The sequence below is a fragment of the Suncus etruscus genome, chromosome 17, assembly GCF_024139225.1.
Source record: "Suncus etruscus isolate mSunEtr1 chromosome 17, mSunEtr1.pri.cur, whole genome shotgun sequence".
NCBI lineage: Eukaryota > Metazoa > Chordata > Mammalia > Eulipotyphla > Soricidae > Suncus > Suncus etruscus.
Genome location: NC_064864.1, coordinates 66198164 through 66209088, shown reverse-complemented (window position 1 = coordinate 66209088; position 10925 = coordinate 66198164). Strand labels below are relative to the sequence as shown.

Sequence of the window (10925 nt, the reverse complement as noted above, 5' to 3'; positions counted from 1 at the left end):
AAGACTTTGACATGCCACCATGTGGACGGGATTAGGCTGCAATACAACAAGGTAGGACAACTGAAATTTTAGCTGGCAGGAAACCAAAACCAGGCTTCACAATCACAGACACTAACAGTGCCCCAAAAATTATGAAACCAAACTGGTCAGCCGCTTGTAAAAAGCAAATTCAGACTTCCATCTAACACCATGCACAAAGGTCAAATCCAAAGGGATTAAAGACTTGGATAAAAGACCCGAAACCATAAGATATATTGAACAACATATACGTAAAACACTGCAGGATATTGAAACTAAAGGCATCTTCCAGGAAGAAAGAGCACTCTCCATACAAGTGGAAACAGAGATAAACAGATGGGACTATATTAAGCTGAGAAACTTCTGAACCTCAGAGGAAATAGTGTCTAGAATACAAAAGCCACAAAAGAATGGGAGAAACTATTCACCCAATATCCATCAGACAAGGGCCTAATATCAAAATTATATAAGGTACTGACAACTCAACAAGAAAAAAATATCTAAAATTAAAATATTTTTAAAATATCTAAAAAAAATATCCCCCCATCAAAAAATGGGGAGAAGAAATGAACAATTGCTCAAAAAAGAAATACAAATGGCTAAAAGGCACATGAAAAAATGTTCCACATCACTAATTATCAGGAAGATTCAAATCAAAACAACAATGAGAGGTGCCTACCATCTCATGCCACAGAGACTAGAACATATCACAAAGATCAAAAACAATTAAGTGCTGGCAGGGATGTGGGGAGAAAGGAACTCTCATTTACTGCTGGTGGGAATGCCATCTAGTCCAGCCCCAATAGAAAGTATATGGAGATTCCTCAAAAAACTCCTAGAGATATATATCCTAGGGACACAAAATGCAATACAAAAATCCCTTCCTCACACCTATATTCATTGCAGCACTATTTACAATAGCCAGACTCTGGAAACAACCAAGATGCCCTGCAACACATGCATGGATAAAGAAACTGTGGCATATATATACACAATGGAATACTATGCAGCTGTGAGGATAGATGAAGTCACAAAACTTTCCTATACATGGATGGACATGGAAACTATTATGCTGAGGGAAATAAGTCAGAGGAAGGGACAGACACAGAATAGTCTCACTTATCTATGGGTTTTAAGAAAATTAAAAGACATGATTGTATTAATGCCCAGAGATGAGGGTCGGAAGGACCAGCTCATGATATGAAGCTCACCTCAAGGAGGTGTGAGTGTAGTTAGAACACTAACAACTACCATGTCAATGTTAAGAGTGAGAGAAGTAGAATGCCTGTCTCGAATACAGGCAGGGGTGTGGGTGAAGGAAGATGAGGTGCATTGGTGGTGGGAATTGGTGGGAATGTTGTACTGGTGAAGGAGGGTGGTTTTTTGTGTGACTGAAACTCAACTACAGTCATGTTTTAATCATGGTGTTTAAATAAAAAATATTGAAAGAAATTGGAAAAAAAAGAAATGTCAAATTAAAAAAAAGTGATGAAACCAGTCATGATCTTTTTTCATCTCCCTCTGTTGGCATCGTTGTGATGACCAGCAGTTGTACCCTTTCAGTGTGGGTTTCATGTGCCTTGTGGTTGTGCAATGGGCTCTTCTGGGGTTGCTGCAGTGCATATGTGCAACTCAGAAAGGGGTCTCACACCTGGCCCATGTTTGCACATCTTTTTATTTATGGGATTCAAACTCCTTACTCTCTTTCTCTCTTTCTCTCTCTCCCTCTCTCCCTCCCTCCTTTTTCACCACATTTGACCTCTTCCTCCCAATGGCTTTTACTTCCACAAGAAAGTAAAATGTCTTGTCACAATCTATGCCACTGCCACAGCTACCTCTTCACTTCAGTAATTCCATCATATGATGTCAGTTTTCCTCCCTACTCAGACTATTCATAACCACCCTTCCGTGGTGCTTAAGGATTTGGCAGTTCCCAATCTCCAGCACCACATAAGGTCCCTCAAGCATGGAGAGGTCACTTCTGCGCACAGGGCAGGAATAGCCCCTAAACACCACTGGGTATAGACCAAAAAATTGGTAGTAGTAATAATAAATATAATACTGCAATGAGTCCTGAAAACTTGCTGAGTTTAAAAAGAAAATGATCATGAACCTGATTGTAGATCATCCTATATATACTAAATACGCAATAGAACCTTTCTCATTTAAATAGAAATCACCATCACTGTAAGGTGGGATAATCTTTATGTTCCTCTTTTCAGAGGGCAGATAGAACATGGTGATTGGAGTGTGTATGATTTGTGATTAACATCTCTGCACGATTAAGGCTCATAGCACCCTAATTACTTCTATCTGATTTTAAAATTCACCATAAATGAATGAGCACTGAGCAGCAATAAGAGAAAAGAGAGATGAAGAGGTCCTTGAGCTTGGCATCTCGGATGCAGGGATTTCTGTTTCTGGGACTACTGTACCCCACAGAGATATACCTACATAGCTCTTAAAACAAAGCAGTTAACTAAAGCGTTGTGACACAGAAGGCATGTGGAGGTTGGTGTGCTGATACTTTTAATTGAATCACTGTGAATTTCTTAGTCAAAAAATTATTCATAGCAATAAAAATTTAAATAGTATTAAAATCACCATAAATGCAAATTCTCAATTAGAAGTAGGATCCAGGACACCATTTTAACCAGCCTTCAGCAGGCTGAGCTTCTCCTTGGGTAACCACTGGAAAACACCCTATTTGCAAAACCCAAGACAGAGAAAGATGTGCAACAGAGGAGACAATATAAACCAGGGGTATTCCAGGGCCCCTTTCCATAGAAAGTTGCTGGCCTCAGTCCCTTTCAACTGTGAACTGTGCCAATTATTGACATCAAGGGCTGAAAATGAAAACATTGGAAAGGGGGTTCAAATCTTACTGAACATTTCCCTAAACTTTGGATGTGATGATTCAAAATGCATGACTCACGATTACTGGAAATGAAAAGTACGTCTCAGTTAATTCTTTGGATCTCCAGAGAGAGGCTAATTGGGACCCATAAATTGGAAGAAATTGCTTAACAAGTTTAATGTCCTGAGAAAAAGGGGGGGCCAATTGGATACATCCTACTGACTTAAAACAAAACAAACATAAAGCAGAATGAGAGATAGATAATTTAATTAAAGTCCCTTGCTCTGCCCCTTTGCAAATACCAGGGATCAATCCCAGTGGCGGGGGGTGGGGGGGTTGAGGGGGGGGAAGGTCCTGTCCCTGGGCTGGAGGAAGCCACTGAGGCTGTAGTCAGCAGGATTTCCCAGTCAGTATCTGCATTCTGCTATTTGTCACCTTGAGGAATGGATGAGGATAGAAAAGGAAAAAAAAGCAAACCTCAATTTCACCAATAACAGATTTCCCAGCCAAGAGAACAGGGGGGAGTCTCCATCCCTGAATGGCCCAGAGCTGAGTAAATGATTCTTCTGGGTTAAGCAGCTGTCAGGCGACGCTTCATAACCTGAACTTGCCTGGGCCGTGATTTGCATTCACTGCAGTGTGGGGCTCAGACAACAGATGGGGAGGCAGGAGCCGGTGCCGTGAAAGCACATTACTCAGCCATACGCTACTGGCCTGGAGATCATCCAAGCGATGCATCCCTGCCCGGCCTGCAAACCACACCCAGGCCTGCCTTACCCCTGTGGCCACAGGCTCCTCTCTTGTCCTAGACATCCCCTCAAGGTCCAGAAGCCCCCATCTCCAGTTTCACTGCTTCTCACCACACTCCTGCCCTTTTCTATGGAGCCCCCATTTCCCCAGGCTTCAACTGCTCTTGCTCTATGAGAATTCCCTGTCCAGGAGGAGGTGGTGAAACGGGAAGGTCATTATACCAAATGGGCTGGAAGATAAAAAACCCAAAGCTGGAGGGCAGGCTGGGTCACTGTGGGAGACACACGAGTGCTCCCCTGTACCCCACCACCACCACCAGGATGTTTACATTCTTAAGTCACTTCACTTGACAAAGGGATTACAGGTTGCTGGCATGATTAGAGGGCAAGGGCTCTCTTGCCTTTGTGTTGGAAAGAGGGTCCTGGGTTATCTGGGTAAAAGAAAGTGAATTCAGAAGTTGAAGAGGAAGAGAGGATAAAGAAGAGGAGGTGGAGTGAGGCTAGGATGGCCAGCTTTGAGATTGGAGAATGCAGCCCAGAAGTTGGAAAGACCAAATATTCTCAAGAGCCTGCAGGACAGAATATAGCTTAACCCCAACTTGATCACAGCTCTGGGACCCCAGGCCTTCAGATCTGAGAACTGAGAGGTCTGGGGTGCTCACTGCTAGGAAGTCCTGGGCTGTGTCCTTAGTCACTGTGGTTGTGGGATACTCATAGTCAGCAGGAGTCACTCATGTGGCAGGCCTCAGTGGATGGGGGAGGGACTCTGTGGAATGACAAGGTAGGCACTGGCCAGAGTTTTAGGCTTAGGTGGACATAGCTTAGGGCCAGCTTGATGGAAGAAGCAGAAAGCAGGCAGGGAAGAAAAATCCTCACATTTATAACCACTAAGTCACCACTGAAGTGTCACCCCTAATTGGTGTAAATTCAAAAGAAATAAGGTCAGCCCCTTATTCCAGGCTGCACAACACAGATTTGCCTCACAGCTTCTGGAGAAAAGTTGTTTTAGACCACTGAGAATACTCTTGCAATCATATTTCCAGCTAATGTCTGAAACCCGGAAGAGACAGTGAAGAGGGAAAGAGGAACTTCATAGCCATTACTTGACCAACTCCTCGTTTTGTTCAAAGCATTTTATTTCAATGGCTGGTGTTATGTCCAAACAATCTGAAAGACAAAGCCTTGAAATCATGTTGAGATTTGCCTAAATTCTCACTTGGGCTTCTGGCTTCCTGCGGCATGTAGAGAACTCCCCAAACAAGACACAGCAAAGATACAGCAAAGGCGATATTGTACTGGTGGGTAAACAACAGGCCTTCTCATCTCTCTCTCTCTCTCTCTCTCTCTCTCTCTCTCTCTCTCTCTCTCTCTCTCTCTCTCTCTCTCTCTCTCTCACACACACACACACACACACACACACACACACACACACACACTCAGCACAGTGCAGAGAGAATTATTGGAATGGAATTTTTGCCTCCCAGTGTTTTCTTCCTTCATATCAACTAGGCCATGTCAGCAAAGGCGATATTGTACTGGTGAGTAAACAACAGGCCTTCTCATCTCTCTCTCTCTCTCTCTCTCTCTCACACACACACACACACACACACACACACACACACACACACACACACTCAGCACAGTGCAGAGAGAATTATTGGAATGGAATTTTTGCCTCCCAGTGTTTTCTTCCTTCATATCAACTAGGCCATGTCAGCTTTGGGTTAGGGACCAAACAGATCTCTTTCCTGCTGGGCAGTGAGTCCCTCACAGCTGAACCCAGGAAGCATCCAGAGAACTTTCCTCCAAAGCTGTTCAAGTTTAGGAAACAATTGTCCTCAACATCCCTACATAAGACCACTTACCAGAGAGAGCTGCAGTGACAGCCCATAGAAGACTCAATTTTTCTCCCACTGCCCTCCAAGCCTTTGTATGAGAGATCTTTGCAATAAAGGACAGATTGAGAAGGAATAAAAGGGCAGAGATAACTCAATGGCTTGCATGCAGGAGTCACATTTGATCCCCCACTACCACATGATCCCATGAATATCAAATTAAAAGTAGCCCCTGAATACTGCCAGTTTGCCCCCAAAAAGAGGCAGCACACACGAGTGTGAGAGGGAGAGGAAGATCTAGTGTCATAAATCCTGTAGCCAAGAAGATATAAGCCTAAATGGCACGATAATTGGGACCAGAGATATAGCACAGAGAGTAGGGTGTTTGCCTTGCACGTGGCTGACCCAGGTTAGATCCCTTGCATCCCATATGGTCCCCTGAGCCTGCCAGGAATGATTTCTGAAGGCAGCAGGAGTAACCCCAGAGAACCACCAGGTTGACCCTCCCCAAAAAAATACACAACAAGAGGTCTTATCATTTTTATAAGAAAACAATCCATTTGTAAAGAATTGATAGGTTAACATAGGCTTGTGGAAGTAAATTAGTAAAAACAGATAAAATGTAGTAAAGGACAGAGAGATAGTACTGCAGGTAGGGTGCTGATCTTACACGTCCAGCCAGGTTCAAACCCTGGTACCTCATTTGGCCCAGTGTCCCCCAGGCATGATCCTTGAGAGCAGAGCATGAGCATAAGTTCTGAGCACAGCTGGATGTGCTCCCCCCCCCGAAAAAAATGTAGTACGGTTTGATTGTATAGTTTCTCAAGCTGAAATTCTCAATCGTGTGGATCAGAGCATCTCTACCTCCTGGTGCAGTGGGAGATTTATTCCCTGCTTTGGTGGGTGGGGAGCAAAAAAGGGAAGTCAGGGCATTCTCATACCAGCTGCTTCTTAAGTAGCTTTAATTAAAAATAATCAATATGCCAACTGACATCTTCAAAGTGGCCTTCTCTGAGCCATGCCACATTTAACTGTTAGCAGTGAGCATTACTCAGGCTTCTCCTGGAAAGTGGAACCCAGAGGAAATAAATACCTATGGGGAATGGGGGTGAAAGGGAAGGAGAAGAGAGGAGAGGACATACATGTAGGGCAGGCACTAGCTCATACAGTCATGGAAGCACAAATTCCCACAATCTCCCATCTGCAACCTAGGAAAGCCACTGGGATAATTAATTGTCTGCAGCTAAATGCTCAAGGAGTCTATATTTGATGGCAATAGTCACCATCTGAAGACACATCATGCTCTACATCTTTTCAGCACCTGTTCAGCTGAACAGCTCCCTTGTGACTTCCCCAAGCGCCCATGTTCAAGTACAGAAGATTCATCTCTTCACTGAGAAAGAGCTTGAACTCACCCAAAGTCTAGGTGAGGCCCCCCACCCTAAAGATAGACCTCTGCTGCTGTGGCCTAGCTACCCAGTACTCATTTCTGCTGAAAACCCTCTCCCAAAAACTGCCAGAGCAATGAGATTTCTCTCAGGGCATCTCATCAATAACCACAGCCATGTGGTTCCCCACAATTGTGCTGTGATGCCTTGTTGGAGACTGTTTAGCACAACTAAAAGCCCTTTTTACTAAAATCAAAATGAAGTCTCCAAAAGTCTAAGCAAAAGTGCCTACGTGACATTTAGCAGGAGCTGCCAGCCTGAGCAGCTAGCAGATGTGGCCTTTGCCCTTGGACCTAAAGAAAAGAGGAGTTACTGCATACCTCAGAACTAGGGGAGTCGACCACAGGCACCAAGATGTTCCCATAAAGATAGAGGCTGGTAGGCCTGGGCAGAGATTAGATCTTATACTTTGTTGCTCTAACACAATGTGAGCCTCACGATTGATGAATGCCAGCCTCATGATGTACAACCTTGTTAATTTTGAAAAAACAAGATGTGCCTATGGAAAGTTACAGTTATTCCAAGAATGCCTTGCCCCTTTCTCTTTGTTTGGCCTGACTATAAAAGGCCTACCCCCTCCCATAATAAACGGACTCTTGATCGGAACCTTTCATCTTGAGTCTCTTTATTTCCCAGCCCCTCTTTTCTTTCAGGCCGGAATCCTCTTCGTGACTCGTGAATAACTGTTGTGGTCTCCAGCCTCTCCCATGGGTCGGGAGCGGGGTTCCTGGGGGGCCGCAATGCCTCTCAAAATCCAGAAGGGAACTCAAAGGAGTTAAGGCTAGAGTCAACAAGACTTGAGTTCTCCACTAGCTTCCTGAAGCCATTCAGTCTGCGTCAAACACTTTCCTATCTGAGATAGAGAGGGACAGGAGAAAAGGAAAGAGGGACATAATAGTTTCTAGCCTGTGGCCATGAGTGTTGAGACTCTTCTGTAAAGTGTCATTGGCCTCACAGATTTCGTGGAAACCCAGCACCCCCTTCACAGTGCCCCCTGGTGTCAGGAAACATATTAAGGAGGACATATACTCATGGGGTTGAACAATATTGCAATGGATAGGGCATTTGCCTTGTACACAGCTGACCTCGGTGCAACTCCTGGAATTCCACAGGGTCCCCCAAGAACCACCAAGAATAGTTCCTGATAATTGTTGGGTGTGACCCCAAAACAAACCAAAGGTCACAGGGATTTGTTTCCTTCTTAATCATAGCCACACAATACTTTGGAAGCACCTGGATGTTCCCAAGAGCATTTGCTTACAGGTACTAGGTTTATCAGGACAGGAGATGGTTGAGGCCAAGATCCTGGACCTTTAAACTGTGAGATGCCTCTCCCTACCATGAGGAGCACCAATCAGTGAGATCTCTAGCTCTTTGTCTGAAGATCTCGGCTATGTTGAGTTTAGAGCACTGCCCACACTTTGGAATTTGTCATCAGTGTGTTTTTCAGAGTGGAATCCAGGCTTTGGGCAGAAAGGACTGAGTATACAAGATCATCTAGAGAAGCATCACTCTTGAGTGAAACAGGACCAGGTGGCAGTAAATTTTCAAAACTTTCAGAAGGGAGATAGTGTAGCTATGAACAGGTGCTGGAGGGGTGTTTGAGAATCTTATCAGAAGACAGTGGAAAGCAGAGCCCTAATCCATGCATCTGTATTTCCTGGGGTGGTGCTAGGGAACCCTGAGTTAAGCCAGCACTCCATGTCCAACATTCTTAGCTTACACCTAAATGTCTAACCAAGACCTTTCCCAATGTAACGCTCTTCCCTGCAAAGAGCTAAGTCCTGTAAGTTGATCAACAAAACAGATACACATTCCCTAAGCCTCACCAAGCCCATGGCAGTCTTCAGAGGCATCTTAAAGGATGCCATCATTTATTACCGTTGATTACTTGTCTTTTAATCCAATGTTTAATATGGTTCCTCGTTTTTCAGGCATACAAGATATACACATATCAGCTTTTCTCACTAATGCTGCATCTCTCTTGCCAGACAATCCTTCCCTGTGACTTCAGCATCTCATCCTTAGGATAGCTCTGTCGCCTTTCTGTCTTCCTGTGACCCTGGAGGATGGAGAACCCGAAACCTCTCACTTGAATTGACTCTGTGACGCATCATGTATCCATTTCCAGACCTTGTTGATTCCCGCTTACCACCACCCCCTCTGGGAATATAGTCATCTTTATTTCATAGCCATCTCTGCAAACGTGGTGCATTCATTTTACAGTAAGTGCTTCAGTGCAGCTGGGCTCTTGCATAACACAACTGGCCGAAGTTCTCCACAAAGTCTCCAAAGGGACTCAATCTGTAATGTCCTGAAGGAAGCCTGTGATTTGCTGTTGTTTTCAGGCAGGTGCTGAAAAGAACTCCATGCATCACAAAGGTTCCTACTGGAAAGATGTTTGTCTTGGCTCTGACAAGTGTGAAGTGACTCTGGTGGGGGCTCCATTCTGGGTAGCAGGACTCAAATTCAATGAATGGGATGGCAGGCTTCCTGAAGGAGGGGTGACACCTTCCTGGGGGCAGCAAGGAAAGAACACAGCACCTTTCTTGTGGCCAGAGTTCAGCCCGGAGGACTCCCAGGCAATAGTCAATGGTGGATGCAGAAGGAAGGAATAATACAAGGTCCCAGCAGAGGGGCTGGGGGCAGGATCCCAGGTCTCAGACAGGGAAAACTGGCCCAGGTTCAGACTAAGTCCTTCTATCCTTGAGTCCTTCTATGTCCTTCTCTCACCCAGCTCAGTGGCACTTAGTGACTGACCCCGCAAAAGTCCTGCTCAGCACCCAGGTAGCCCTTTGCCTCTCAGAGCCTCTGGGAACATCTTCCTTTTGGTATGGCAGTGCCCATTCCCCAGAGAGTTCAAGGAACCAGCCAGATCTTATATTGCTTCGAAGCCTGATTTTGGCTTCCTTTGTGGTGAGTCCTCCTGGGGCCCTCAGAATTGGCTTGACCATTCCCAATGTCTGGATTCCTGTGAATGGCAAATATTAGGTCCAGCTTGCTCTGAGAGTGGAAATACTGCTCTTTCAGGCTTCCCTTGAGGCCTGGGGATGTTCTCCTGTAACCTGGAAGGCTCTGGGGACTATGGCTCCTTGACAGTCCCTGGACACCCCTTTCCTTCATGCCTGGAGCTGCCTCCCACAGGGCATAAAAAGTTTCTCCCTTGAGGCACTCCAGAATATTCACCAATACCTGAGGCTACACGAGCTCATCCAAAAGTCACTCAGAGGCTCACTACTACATATGGCAGCTACACCTCAAACTCACCACACTACCCCAGCTGCCTGCAGCTGCCTTGTGCCACCTAGAATCCACAGACTTGGGCCTGTTTCTAATAGTTTAAGGAGCACAAAATGAAATTCAATTCAGAGGACCCCAAAAAGTTAGACTTTAGCCCCACTCACCAGCTCTTTAGGGTGTTCTTATAGAATCCCTGGCCTCAAACCCCAGGATTAGTTCACCAATCTCCACCCCTACCAACAAAAACATCACAACCCTTTGTTGTGTCATAAACTTCTCAGCCATGTCAGCCATGGACTCACCATGGGGATAGGACAATGCCCTTTGCACTCTCAGCCAGAGATCTAGTCTCTGCACTGCCAGATGCAGCCAGGAGCATAGCTTTGGGCTCTAGGGAAAGCACAATAATGTCCCCTGAGATGCTTCTGTATCTGTTACATAGAACCTGCAAAAATGTCACCAGTAGAGTGAAACTGAGTCCAAAGAGAGGAGATGACAAAATTGAAAAATCCTGGTGGTGAATATCAGGGTAGGTCATTGAAATGGTGCCAATTCTGAGAGGGGAAAGAGGGAACAAGAGTCAACACTAGGAACAAGAGAGCCAGAGAGGGAAAACAGCAATGCTGCTAGTTATGGAGATGGGGGAGGAGCCTGGAGCCAATGAATGCAGTTAACTTGATGATTCTTAAGGTCAACATTTAAGAAAGCATCCAGTACCACCCTGGCCCCTCAGATATAAACCTGCAGACAATTGGACCCATGGAGAACCCTGCCAGGT

The 10925-nt window shown here is 45.2% G+C and overlaps 1 non-coding gene across 1 annotated transcript; it reads left to right on the top strand.

Moving 5' to 3' along the window:
• The first annotated feature begins 2203 nt into the window (after positions 1 to 2203).
• On the top strand, positions 2204 to 2336 carry LOC125995527 (U8 small nucleolar RNA). Its single transcript, XR_007491032.1, has one exon. It is a non-coding gene; the product is annotated as a U8 small nucleolar RNA (small nucleolar RNA).
• The last annotated feature ends 8589 nt before the right edge of the window (positions 2337 to 10925 follow it).